The sequence below is a fragment of the Maniola hyperantus genome, chromosome 1 (genome assembly GCF_902806685.2).
Source record: "Maniola hyperantus chromosome 1, iAphHyp1.2, whole genome shotgun sequence".
In the NCBI taxonomy this organism is placed as follows: domain Eukaryota; kingdom Metazoa; phylum Arthropoda; class Insecta; order Lepidoptera; family Nymphalidae; genus Maniola; species Maniola hyperantus.
In genome coordinates, this window is record NC_048536.1 from 5983442 (window position 1) to 5998575 (window position 15134).

General features: G+C 38.7%; 1 pseudogene; it reads right to left on the bottom strand.

The window, feature by feature from the left end:
* Positions 1 to 60: 60 nt before the first annotated feature.
* LOC117986841 (zinc finger protein Xfin-like) overlaps positions 61 to 15134 on the bottom strand; it is a 42741-nt pseudogene continuing 27667 nt past the window's right edge.

Sequence of the window (15134 nt, forward strand, 5' to 3'; positions counted from 1 at the left end):
AGCATATTTTATTGTCTCTGAAACTATTGTGGATGAGGTTAATATATGAAAACCAAAAAGCAGCATATTATATGTATTTATTTGTTTTGTTTATTCACAACAAGAGGACTGAACCCTTTAAGGACATTATACTTAAAATATATTCAAACTACGAAGTAGATACTAATAAAAAGTACCAATTTGTCTTATTGATTCATACATTTTAAAAGTTTGTATTCTACAATAATTTAAAAAATGTCTGAAAATAATAATATTATATAAAATAAAATATAATTACATTCAGTATGTACTGCTTAAATTTAATTATTACCATTAAAATTTGTTTCAATGGAACTACTGTTATTGTCTACTGAAGTGTAGTTGAAGTAGTACCATAGTGAAAACCAAAATATTTATATTCATGAACTGATAAAAACTTTATAGGTACTCAAAATGTGGCACTCTTGTAAACAATTTATAGTTTGCAATATTACCTAGTAAGGATTAGCATAAACTGCACAATTTTTTTATCATTAAAATTTCAAGTTATAAGTATTGAAATTCCACAATGAACATGAAATTATATTGCAATATTTAAAACCATTTTCAATATTAGAGTATTTAAAACCACTCTTGAATAAATTAAATAGGGTTGATTGATTATAAGAGGCAATAATATTGTCAAATTGAGGTGGTTTCTAACTTTTCTCCCCACCAAAATCAGATGAGTGGAAGGGTTATGAAAAAGACCACAGACACTTTCACATTTAAAATATTAATAAAACCCCATTAATATACATTTTTATACTTGTTACGAGATGATGCCCAAGAATTCGTTCAGACGAATATAGACCTTGGGCAACAAATAGAAAAATTTGATAGGTTGTTACTAGCAGTTTAACTAATATTATGTATATTATGAATTAGGATAAATATAATATTATTAAGTACTCAATTTAAATATGAGATTTGGTAATAATATGTATTATATAGATAATAGCCCAATTTTAATTTTCATACCGGTATTTAAATTACAGACTACAGTATTATCTTTCATTTGCAAACTACACAAAAACAATATACTGTAGGTACTTTTTTGTAATAAACTTTTAGGCACATTGGTATTCATGACAAATAACTCCGTAGGTATCTTCTATACTGGCCATTCAAAATCATTTTTATACCTACTACATAATTCTAACCCCTACTATTCCTTACTATGATCCGAAAATACAAATCAGCCGAAACTTCTTTAACCTAATATGGCAAGCTTGACTTTGGTGAATATCAACAGTTTTATTTTTGGCTCATGGATCTGATCATAATATTACCCACTTTACTTACATTTACTTAATTTTAGCTTACACAGTAGGTAATATAATATTACATGAGTTGGTACTTAATACCTTACATATAGCATTAACTAACTAACTAATCTACAAAAAGTTCTCCTGTTTTGATTTTTACGAATATTTTCTTCTTATTTGATAATTTGTTTTTATTTAGGGTATCTAATTTGAGATCACTCGAGAAATCATTTTCATCCAATTTGGTAATTGTAAAACGAATGTTTTCATTAGCTACAAAACATTCAGGGTTATGGTGCTTTTGGTAATTAAAGTGAGTTTTCACATGGTCTCGAAGAAAATGAGATTGTATAACAACTAAATCGCAATAATTACATTTATGGTTACCACTGCTGAGGGAGTCGGTTTCATCGTGTCTCCTGTAGTGATTGCTGAGCGCGTCTTGGCGCTGGTTTATGTAAGGACATAGTAAACACATATGTTGTCTCCGATCTTTGGTAGGCGACGGATCAGCTGTATTTGCGTCTTTCCCGGAAACATTCAAAGAACGCCTACGTTGTAACAACCGTAGGGTTTGTTGATCGCTTATTGAAAATTGTTGGAAATCACTTTTAACCGGTCTTTTTGGCATAGTTTTAATTGCTAATTTTATATTATCCCCACCATCGTCTGGCTTTACATCTATGTTTTCAGACTCAGGTCCTTCAAGTCCGTTGATTCCTTTCTTCCTCTCGGCTTGTGCTTCGTCGTTCATTTGATGTTTCCTCATGTGCTGAACGTAATTAGCGTAATATTTTACAGAATAGTCACATAGTTCACATTTATACCTTTGTTTCGAACCATGTAATGAAAGATGTATCTTATATTGTTCCCGTTTTTCAAATGCCGATGGGCACTTGTGGCATTTATAACGTTTTTCTTTCTGACGTCCATTTTTAAGATAAGTAGGGTATATGAACTCAGGATTTCCATGCATTAAATAGCCGAATTGTGGATCAGCTTGGAGTACAGGTGGAAAATGATCATTTGGTTTCACAAGCTTGTCTTTATCCGTGAGCACTCTTTTTTGAGCCTCCGTCTTTCTTTGAAATAAATCCGTGCCTGATAAGGGAATGTTTTTGAAGTCCATATCATCTCCAGATTCATAATCGCATGTTGATAATTTGGTCTCATTTTCATGCAATAGCTCGTGTTTTGCTAGGTTTCCGATATTTTTAACAGCATAACTACATTTCTTACATTTGTGATCACCATCTCCTCCATGTAATCCAACGTGATATGTTAGTGCAGAATTTTTAAAGAATTTTGCTGGGCATTCTTTACACAGGTATTGCTTTGGAGTATGTTTTGTTTCTATAGATTTTCTATTGTTATTTTCATTAATGTCAAAATTTTTACCGGGATTTGCTACAATCCACGTAATCTCAGACGTAAGCGGGCAGTGAACAAGCTGTAATTTTGGCTCTTTAAAAGCCCAGTGAGTTTTATGAATAAATTTCAGCATTTTGGTTTTAGTATTGTATTCATCCGTGTGAACGAATGTATGACTATTTAAATCATCATCTTGTGGTACAGAAAATGCACAGCTTTTGCATTTATTTGAAAAGGTTAAGTCATGAAACTTATCATGAACTTTTAATTCACCGTCAGCGAAAAATCGAGCTGGACATTTTTGACAAAAGTACAAAGTTTTAGTTTCTTTTTCACCTATATGCTCTTCCCCTTTTGGTAATTCCTCTAGCACATTTCGTTTCTCTGTATCGATTACTTTTCGTAATTTGGCTATCTGTTCTTCGTCAGGCACGTCCATGTCTACGGGGCAATAAATGCGACCATATATTTCCGCATGCGCTTTGGAATGTTCCGCTAATCCTGCTTTATTATCACATGTATATTTACACTCCAGACATTTATAAATTGTTATGTCACTGTTCTCAAATACGACGCAGTGAATTTTTTCGTGACTAGGTATTTTACATTTTTGTGAGTTAACGTAAGAACAATAACGACATTTATACATTTTGTGGAATTCATTTTTGGCCGATACCCACACGTAAGGAATTTCGTCAAGATTATTAAAACATTCAGATTTGTCATCAGCCTGATTAGAATTCGATGACATTGCTTCCATCTCAGCCTCCATTTCACTTTTTTTAGGGAGAATCCCATGAACTCTCATATGTTGATGGAGCAAATGCCTCTTGGATACGCTGTAATTACATTCTTGACATTTGTAAGGAGTGTCTGCTGGTAATCGATGGAACTGCTCGTGGTACATGTACTGAGATTTACTGTTGGTTTCATAGGGGCATTCTGTACATCTGTGTCGTTTTGTAGCGCACGGATTTAATGGATTTGCTCCATGTTCTGGTAAAGGAGATTTGCATCCCATTGCTTTCGATATATATTCTTCTGGATCCGAAATTCCATGTAAAACAAGATGCTGTATTAATTCATGTTCATCCTTGACGAAAAACGGGCAAAAGTAGCATTTGAATATTGACTGCGCTGAAGGTTGATGTTGTAGTAAATGTGATGCCAGGACGTTCTTATCATTTGTCTTAAATGGACATTTTGTGCACATATCACCACCAAATTCACCTGTCGATGTTGTGGGCATATTTTCTAATTTTGGTTTCACAGTCGTTATAACTTTTATTATTCCATCATGTTTCAAGCGGCAATGTCTCTGAAAATTTTAAAAGGAAAGTTTATAGACAAGTGCATCATCAACTGTATAAATATTTTCAATCGTTTGTTAACATGACAATATATTGTGATTGCATAAAAGTTATCGAGATTAAGTAGCTAATCGATGCAAAATTTAAATTATTTAAATTAGGTATATTTTAAAGTTACCAACCTGTATAACATGTTTCCAATTAGAGAGTTGGTTGCAATGTCCACACCGATAAGCTAAATCTGCAGGATCAGGCATGTTTTCTGGTTTTTTGTTTGCATTGTTTCCAGATTTAACGTCTTCGGAGTCTTCTGGTTTGGAATGTTCCCGGACGTGTTCTATTAACGCTTCTTTTGAGGAATCCCTGAAAATTAAACAGTTTGATCATTTTTTTTCAAATTTGCTATATTTTAAGTAAACAAAAATATTGATTATCAGTCATAGTATTGATAAAAACACAAGATTTAATCTTGTGTTTTTATCAATACTATGACGTACAAGTGTTACACATAGTAAACACCTAGGCGCGACCTAGTTCTGCTAGCGTCTACCGGTTTGATTGTGAATTCCCGCAGGAACTCAGGGATAATACCTATCTGGATTCTAGATAAACTTTAAAAATAAAACATCTATAAGACAAAATTTCATCCAAATCGTTAGAGCCGTTTCCGAGAAATTAATCGCATATATTTTATTTACAGGAATTGCTCTTTTAAATTATAGAATTATACTAAACACTATGTGTTATTAATTTTGAAGGAAATGCACTAACTACTTACTTGTAATTGCATTTTTTACATTTCCACATTGTCTTTTTAGGTTTTTTACCATCTTGTAGTCTACTATCCATGTCAAACTTATAGTCCATAGATTGAGTGTGTAGATTTAGTGGTTGCATTTCCATAGGTATATTGGCATTCTCGTTAACATCATTGTATGACTCCTCCTCTAATGCTGTATCAGCGGCCGCGTTTTGATCGATATAGTGAAACTCGTTTTCACCGTTTTCGTTCATTACAGGCATCGCTAAAAATTTATTGTATTTACTGTAGTTACGCCTTCCCGTTTCATCCGTCATAAGAACTTTTGCATCTGCGTGTTCAGGATCTCGAGCTGACTTTAATTTAATATGTTTAGTTATGTCCCATCGCCAGTTAGATTTGTACTTGCACAAAGAACATTCAAATGGCTTCTTGTTGAGATGACCAACTATATGTACGTGAAATCTTGAAGCAGTGGCTGCCCAAAACAAACAATGCGGACATTTAAATACTTTTTTACCCACCGCTTGGCTAGGCGATAAATTCATTGTTTCATTATCGTCAACAATATCTAGCTCGAAGCCTCTGATCTGCTCCGGTAGGGTGGAATCGTCATTAATACTTATATCTAGTGGAGTTTCAAACTTATTACTATTATGACTTATGTCGTTCCAAACAAAAACAACATTTTCCATAGGATGTGGTTCCGCATCCTTTTCGTGATTACTCAATACGGTTCCAGTGCTATCATTGTTATGTCCTTCTGAAGTGTTTTCAAAGGCACTGTCTTTTTTTCTACACGTCTGCATATGCAGGTATAAATCGGCGCTTGATTTACATCGATGTCTACAATGTTGGCATCGTGTCGAGCCTAAACTTGAATGCAGGGCGTTTGCTGGTATCCGATTCGACTGCGTTGTGCAATTCTTCTCATGAACTGAATGTTCAGATAAACATTTACTTTCAAACCTGCAATTTTTACAAACAAGAGTACCTTCTCCCCCAGTTTCAGTAAGTAATCTCTCCTTCAGGCGGTCAAAAAAAGATTCATTCTTTTTCCGGATGGACGTATCTTTTGCAGCCAGATTATTTACTGGAGTTAAAGTTATGTCTATAGGTAAAGTTTCCATTTTTTGTATGTCTGCTGTTTGTATTCTCGATGACTCTTTAAACTTCTTAGCTGGGGGTTCACCGGGAAGAGTCTTAGTTTGATTAGGAGTTGAAGCATTTAAGGGTATAAGTTGTGGAATAGGTCTTGGAGCTTTTCTACTTTGTTTTTGCGATTTGGCTTCATCTGATGTAAGGGCTACTTCGCCCTCTGGATCCTTAGACAATTGCATATTTTCGTTTTTTGGAGTTTCCGATGTAGAGGCTTCGTTGGAATCGCTGTTGCAGCTTATAACTTCTTTGTCCATGTATTGAAGCCCCATTTCCTGAAAACAAGAAAATAAACCTATTTAATTATTTGATTTTGTTATTTACTTTTAACAACATGCCTGATCTTAGGTAAATCTCTATAAATATTTTTTCACACATACGTTTTGACGACCTCCCTGGTGCAGTAGTAAGCGCTGTGGTCTTATTAGTGCGAGGTCCCGGGTTCGATTCCCGACAGGGGTTTGGAATTTGATAATTTCTACATTTCTGGTCTGGTACCTATGGTGAGAGGCTCCGGCCGTGACTAGTTACCACCTTACCAGCAAAGCCGTGCCGCCAAGCGATTTAGCGTTCCGGTACGATGCCGTGTAGAAACCAAAGGGGCATGGGTTTAATAAAAACAGAAAATACCCCTTCCAGGTTAGCCCGCTTCCATCCTAGACTGCATCATCACTTACCACCATGTGAGATTGCAGTCAAGAGCTAACTTGTAACTGAATTAAAAAAAACCTTTCTGCTTCATCATGAAACCCTGTCTAAACGCCAAGTACTATGTAGTTACTCCTACACGCACCAGATATCTGCTGTAATTTATTAAGAGTTGGGTACTCCGACGACTGTCCTGTCCTGGTTACAGCATTAGGTCAAGGTGTTTACTTGGTGTAGTGTCGTGTAAATTCAAAGTCGATTTGAGAAGTGGAATAAATAAATTAAATATTAATATAAATATCAAATGACCGCCCAACTAGCTGAGAAAAGAGGTGATAATCCTCAAACGGCCGAACAGATTTTGATCAAGCATAGCTAAAATCCATCGAAAAAAGTCGCATTCAAATACGATGCCACAGACAGACTGACACAACTGTCAGGTTTATAACTCCCATTTTTATGCGTCGGGGGGTTGAAAAGGAGCAGGATCTCATTTTGACGCATATTATTTTGTTTTTTATCTATACTTTCTAGTCATGATGAAGTTGATATGCGGTTTGATTATACATCAGCATATGAACAGGTAGGTACCAATCTAACAGGAAGGTGACAATGCATGCGATATTGCTGGTAAGCAAGCGTTAACAAGTCGTTAAATGGATGGGTGACCGATCTTAGAGGTCCGAATGTAGCGTTCATCTTATTTCCGTGCCTCAGAAAGCACTTCCGTCCCGGTTAAATAGGTACTTATTACTTATCACTAAGAATCATCATCATGATCAACCCATCGCCGGCTCAATGCAGAGCACGAGTCTCCTCTCAGAGTGAGAAGGGTTTGGCCATAGTTTACCACGCTGGCCAAGTGCGGATTGGTAGACTTCACACACCTTTGAGAACTCTCAGGCATGCAGGTTTCCTCACGATGTTTTCCTTCACCGTTAAAGCAAGTGATATTTATTTATTTAAAACGCACATAACTCCGAAAAGTCAAAGGTGCGTACCCAGGATCGAACCCCCGACCTTCGATTAGAAGGCGGACGTCCTAACCACTAGGCTATCACAGCTTGGCTAACACTAACATTAGATAATAAATAAAATCGTCAAACCAGAGTAGAAATCGTGCCTAGTCCAGTCGTATACGGAAAGATCTGGTATACTGGTATAGCACCACTATTGTCCCAGAAAACCTACTATTACAACATTATGATTTGACTCCCAATTAGCTGGAATGGCGACCTCGCACCGGGCGACGATCAAACGAGTCGCAGGGAACCGCTCAATTCAGGCGGCAAAAGACCGTGGTGTGTCCGTTCAAGATACCATGTCCAGCTGTGGACGTCTATCGATCGATGATGATGATTGATGATGAATGGTAATCGTAACGATTCTCAGCGATGAAGCTTACGACCACGACCTAGAGAGAGATCGTCGCGGATTGCTCGTTTGCTAAACAGTGTTACACCTACCTACTAGCGGATGTCCGCAACGTCGCACGCGTAACAGGTTTTAAATTACTCTTTATTAAATAAGCCCTTCCATTTCCATACTCCGTGAAAATGTATTTCCCTTGACGAAAGCTCATCGCTTGTTGCCATCATACAATTATTTGCCGTTTTTAGCTTAGTAAATGATACCTATGTTTAAAAAAAACCGGCCAAGTGCGAGTCAGGCTCGCGCAACGAGGGTTCCTTACTATAGTCGTATTTTTTCGACATTTTGCACGTTAATTCAAAAACTGACGTTTAAAATAAATAAAAATCTGTTTTAGAATGCATAAGTGAAGACCTTTCATATGATACCCCACTTGACATAGTTATCTTGCTTCGAAATACTAAATAATTATTTCAGGACCACAATTTAATTTTTTTGTGATGTAACCACAAATTCACGGTTTTCAGATTTTCCTCCGAATGTCTGCCATAAGAGCTACTTACCTGCCAAATTTCATGATTCTAGGTCAACGGGAAGTACCCTGTAGGTTTCTTGACAGACCGACAGACAGACAGACAGCAAAGTGATCCTATAAGGGTTCCGTTTTTCCTTTTGAGGTACGGAAGTCGGAACCCTAAAAATGGTCAACTCAAGTGATAAACTTATGATGAAATTATAAAACTGATAAAGAAATTCAGTTTATTGGATGACTGGAAGAGGTAGAGGAAGAGTACTTGATTTTTTCAGTTATAGGAAGATCTATTTTTCATATCCTTAAATTTCTAAGTCTATCTTCAGTCCAAGCCGGGAATAAGAAATTAATTTGCGAATTATTGCGAGAGGACTTTTCTAACCAATGCGTCTCCTGCTAACTAACTAGAGGATGCCCGCGATTTCGTCCGCGTGGATTTAGGTTTTTTAAAATCCCATGGAAACTCTTTGATATTCCGGGATAAAAAGTAGCCTTTGTCTTTCCCCGGGATGTAAGCTAACTCTGTACCAAATAAAAACCACCATGAGTTGACTCTAATAAAAATTAAACATCATATTTTACAAACGGATCTAGAAATCCGAAAAATGATGTTCCCACACCCACAGTATTTTTAAAAGACCTATTCAACGATACCCCACACTATGGGGTAGACCAGAAAAAAAATTCATCCCCACTTTACATGTAGCGGAGCTACCCTAAAAAAATATTTATCACAATTTTATTTCACCACTTTGTCGGCGTGTTTAATATTTATACCCATGCCAAATTACAGATTTCTAGCACTAATAGTCTCTGAGATTAACCGAGGACGGACAGACGGACAGACATGGTGAAACTATAAGGGTTCCTTGTTTACTACAGAACCCTAAAAAGCCTGTTTGAACTGAATGTTGATTTTACTCGAATAATACGTAGGTATAATTTTATTTTGTGGGTAGAATATAGGTAAATTATCGCCGCGCCGCCGTTACGGTTTAAACTTAGGTTTAAAATATTAATAATCATAGTCAAAACAATAACTAATTATTAAGTTCCAAAATATGTTAACCAAACCAAAGATTAATTTTGTAATTTACCTGCATGAGTTCGTACCGACATCGAAAGTGTTAGGCGACAAGTAATTTGATAATTAGGAACTACCTTCTAATTGATTTAGACAATGATGTTTGTGGGGATACACTGATAACTGATAATCATGCACGCTAGGCAAACGATACGCGGACAACATGCAAGTACGTAAGGTGTTATAGTGATGATGCAAGAGCGCGCGAGGGGTCGAGTGGAGTGCAGTGTAGTCACTCGGTAAAGCCGGAGTGATAAGAGCTGTGACGTCAGCGACCACTGCGGCCCCCAGGCGCGGCCTCACGCACTCCCTGCGAAACTCACCGATGCAGAGTGCGACGAATGTGAATCTCCACTTCCTTCCTCCTCTATTAAAATGAGAGCGCTAGCGTCCGTCGTGTCGACTCCAGCGGGCAAGTCGCTGGCGCCCACCCGGTTGCGGCGCCGGTTGGAACCCGTTTGGCCAACGGGCGGTGAGTGGTGATTCATTTCGTGCACTGTCAAACTCTGCCTGATATCTGCCGTGAAGTTGCACATGGTACAGTGAAAACTCCCGTTCCCACCGTGGTTTTTCATATGTCGATCCAAGTTCCACTTGTAAGGCGTGCGAAAATCACACATAGTGCACTTAATCATAGGCATCGAATGGTATTTAACGTGCTTCGTGTATCTCGATCTTATATGGGTGACGTAGTTGCATTTGCTGCAGGGAAAGAAGTTGCTCCTGTCTGTCGGCTGGTCCGGTGCTGCGTCGTTTGCGCTCGCGGACTCGGTCTCGAAGTTGCGCTCGAGTGCCTCTTCGTTGTAGTCCTCCACATCTATTTGCATATCGTCGCACTCCTCCACTTCCTCGAGCAACTCTTCCATCTTCTCTATCGGCTCCAAGGGTTGCGAAGTGGGCGGTAGTAACGTTCCCGTCTCCTTAACGGAGGTAGATTCGTGGACCATCTTTACGTGCCTCGTAAGTTTCTGTTGATGCCGGGAAGCATAAATACAATAGGGGCAATCATAAATCTTGAGTCTTTCAAAGTGAACGTCACGCGTGTGCACGAGATAAGCGCGCGGGTTTTGCGTATAAAACGTACACTTGGTGCAGTTGTAGTTCCTCTTTATCTTGCACTGTGGCAATTCAAAATCTTCCGCGGCGTCCGAGGAGGCCTCCGAAGATGCGTCGCCGCACAGGCGGCCTTCGAGCGGGCGCACGAGAGTCGCGACCTCGCCGAGTTGCGCGCTCTGCGGCGAGGACATCTGTTGTAGCATACTCCGCTGCAACAAAACAATGCTCGATGTCGGTTATGCGTGCCGAGACGAGGGACCGCGCTCGGCGGCGGAGGGCCGTGCGAGGGGCGCGCGGGCGGGGGGCGTGCCAGCGGAGCGCGGCGCAGCAACGGTCGCGTGTGCGGAGCGCGAGAGCGTCACCGGCAGAATGAGGCCGGAGGCGGCCGGCTGGCAAGCGACCGACAAGCGCCGGTGGCGGCTGGCGGTCGGCGAGGGCGCGTGGGCCGCGGGACGGGTGCGGAGGGTCCACCGACCGCCGACCCATGTGATGATCCTATGTTTTTCATCCTCCTCGACACGGGCGCGGCTAGGGGAGCCGACGCAGCAGGCGACCTCCTCCGAGGCATTCCTCGCTGATAACATCAACGCATTTCGTAAAAATATGTTGGAACCGCAAGTGCAATTACTTGAAGTACATTGCTTACTTGAAGTACATTGCTGGTTATGATGATTTGAGCGCACACTACAGTTGCCTAACTCGATAGTTATTATTTATGCATACTTGTTAGACCTACCTAATAACCCATCCACATAATGTGCACAGCGTACCATGTGTGGGGTAAGTATCAATCAGCTGTTGTTATACAATAATGGGTAGCTCCTAGGTAACTCTATCACAATTAAAACGTGATCTACACTACCTGCCTACCTACCTTAATACCTAATAGTTTATAGTATTACGTAGGTACATCCGTAGTAAGTAGGTACCTACTACCTATCCATTTAAATGATGCGTGGTAAATTATGTTTTAATATGAAGTTTATTAGTTGCTGATATCAATTTTCAAACATTATTGGTAGTTATTGGTAATAACTATTAGTACTCCGTGCTACCTACCGTTCTAGCTGAGGTCATTGACCTTAATAACGAAACGTGACACCTAGTTATTAAATACATAATGTAGGTATGTATATGTAAGTACCTACTAGTCGAAGGTCAAGCAGCCTTGATGTCTTTTTAGCAAAAATTTTCGAAATATTTTAATTAGTAACTATGTATACCTATACTTACCTAGTTTGGTATATAACCGATTAAATTGAACCTATAATATTCGACCCTTAACAATCTTCTCATTATCGCCCGTTTGGTTTTTGCTGACCCAATTTCGATACAATGTGTCAAAAATCAAAATTATTTAGTTCTTAAATCGATCGAGTTCAGTAGTTTTTCTATCAGACTCAGTCGGATAAACACAAAGTAAAAAAATGCTTAAGTGGAGGAAGCGCCGGGATAACCAACCCTTAGCTTAGGTAGGTATGTATAAAATGTGATGTGTGGCACGGCACAACTTACGAAAACAAACGCTTTTTAGGGTTCCGTACCCGAAGGGTGCCAATGGGACCTTGTCACTAAGCCTGCACTGTCCATCCGTTTGTCTGTCAGCGGGCTGTATCTCGTGAACCATAATAGATAGAGAGTTGCAGAATGTATATTTTTATTGCCGCTATAACAACAAAATAACAAAAAAAATTAAATTTACTTAATTCATTTTGTTGTTGTCGTTTTGGTGGTCAGATCCCGTACAGCATCAGGATTGAATTTTTTATGGGACAATGTCGCAAGGTTCCTCTATCGATTAAAAAAAAAACCGGCCAAGTGCGAGTCAGGCTCGCACACTGAGGGTTCCGTACTACCGTCGTATTTTTTCGACATTTTGCACGATAATTCAAAAACTATGATGCATAAAAATAAATAAAAATCTGTTTTAGAATGCACAAGTAAAGCCCTTTCATATGATACCCCACTTGATATAGTTATCTTACTTCGAATATTGAAAATACTAATTATTAGTTCATGACCACAATTTAATTTTTTTTGTGTGATCTAACCCTAAATTCACGGTTTTCAGATTTTTCCCCTAAAGCCAGCTATAAGACCCACCTACCTGCCAAATTTCATGATTCTAGGTCAACGGGAAGTACCCTGTAGGTTTCTTGACAGACAGACAGACAACAAAGTGATCCTATAAGGGTTCCGTTTTTCCTTTTGAGGTACGGAACCCTAAAAATAACACAAATCGGTTCAGAAATCTCGGAGATGTCTGTGTACATAGGTAGAAAAACACAACTCCTCCTTTTTTGAAAGTCGGTTAAAAAAGTAGCCTATGTTACTCCTTGGTTAATCCTTTACTTGTCTGTGAAAGTCCCGTCAAAATAGGTTCAGCCGTTCCAAAGATTAGCCCGTTCAAACAGACAGACAAAAACTTTAAAAACATTTGATTCAGTTAAAGCTTAATATGGGGCAGTTATTTTGAAATTACAGACAGACACTCCAATTTTATTTATTAGTATAGATAGTAGGTACTTAATCTAATTGGTCTTCTTAACACAACCGTGCTAGTGGACAGGCACCCTTAGCCAAGCTTTCTTTTGATATCACCATCTCGCTATTTGAGTTGAACAGATAAAGTACAACTGTAGGTACCCTTTACATAAAAAATTATGCAAAACTCGCGCGTTATCACGCGCGTTTTTAACCGCGGTCCGCGTGTGTTTAGATTTTTCAAAATTCCGTGGGAGCTTTGAGGAGTACCGTCGCGTCCTCCTTCCCTAAAACTGTTCCTCAGATCGTCACTAAAACATGAAACCAACCTAACAAACAACCAAACTGACAACTTAACAAAAATAATTTTAGAAATCGGCTAAGATTTGAATAAGAAGTACATTGGCAAAAAATTTCATTCCTGTCCCGAACGAACCCTATTATTTTTTGGAATAAAGCGATATACTTATTCTAATTTCTTGTAAATAAAAACTGTCAGTCAAATATATCCACCTATTTTGTTATTATACATCTTCCTACTAGAATATTTTAATAGAAATTTAACTTCTTCAGAAATCCTTTTACAATAGTGCGCAGCGAAGTCAACAGTGGGCGGAGGAAGCACTCAAGTCCTCGAGAGTCAAGCATTCAGGGGAAGGAAACACACGTTGGGGAAATTAAAACTTTTATTTAATTTACCTACGACGCGATTACCGCACGAAATAATTTGTTCCTCCCCTCCATACTAAAAGAAATTCGCACTTCTCAGATATACATAGTTGCATTAGCATAGCTGTGATAGCCTAGTGGTTAGGATGACCGCCTTCTAATCGGAAGTTCGAGGGTTCGATTCCGGGCACACACCTTTAACTTTCGGAGTTATGGGAAAACATCGTGAGGAAACCTGCACACCTGAGAGTTCTTCATAATGATTTCAAAGGTGTGTGCAGTGTGAAGTCTGTCCAATCCGCACTTGGCCAACGTGGTAGACTATGGGCAAACCCCTTCTCATTCTGAGAGGAGAACCGTGCTCTGTAGTGAGCCGGCGATGGGTTGATCATGATGATCATCATCAAAGGAAACGTAAAACAAAATTTTGACCCAAAGTTATTATCTGCTTATTTATTATTAGCTGCCCTTGCGAAATTCGTTCCGCCTAACAGTCGATTCAAATTTTTGAAATTTTTCTCTCCGTAAGAACCATCCTCGTACTTCAAGGAATATTATAAAAAAAGAATTAGCGAAATCGGTTCAGCTGTTCTCGAGATTTGCGATGAGCAACACATTTAGTGATTCATTTTTATATTATAGAAGATGTCGCTTACGCGACTGGTTGACAATGACATAGGGGTAATAACATAACATACAAGTCGGCAAAATTTAATTTAGTCCCGTGATGGTTTCCTGTAAGGACTTGTATTACTATCTGTGCATACCTAGGTAATAGGTACTACCTACCTATTATAAAAGAGGAATTTTCTAATACAAAAAAAAATGTACACGAGAAAGTATCAGTTGCTCCTTCCGCCTCCTATTATAAAAACTTTAAGAAAATATTTACGGTCTGTTTCTAGGGTTCCGTACCTGAAGGGTGCTAACGATGCCGTCCGTCCGTCCGTTTGTCTGGCCGTCTGTCTGTCAGCAGATTGTATCTCATGAACCGTAATAGGTTTGTACGATGGCACGGAACCCTTCGTGTGCGAGTCCGACTCGCACTTGACTGGTTTTTATTATGGTGGTATAAAAAAGCTATCATTACGGCTATTACAATTAGGTACTTTAGTAGGTAATACCTATCCTATACAATCACGTTATGTAAAAGTACCTAAGTCACATATTTAAATAACCTTGTTATCTATTTGGCATCCGATTTTTTACAAGTAAACGATATAAGTACCCTATTATTATAAGAAAGTGCTCCAACATCAATTATTGCCACTCGTGCTACCAAGAACATTTTTTTATGTATGTAAGTAGAGGTACCAACTCAAGAGACTGGTAATATATTAAAATTCGAGTGCGCGTTGCTTTAAAAGCAACTCGAAGCAGCTGGCGGACGTCCTGGTGAGACCGG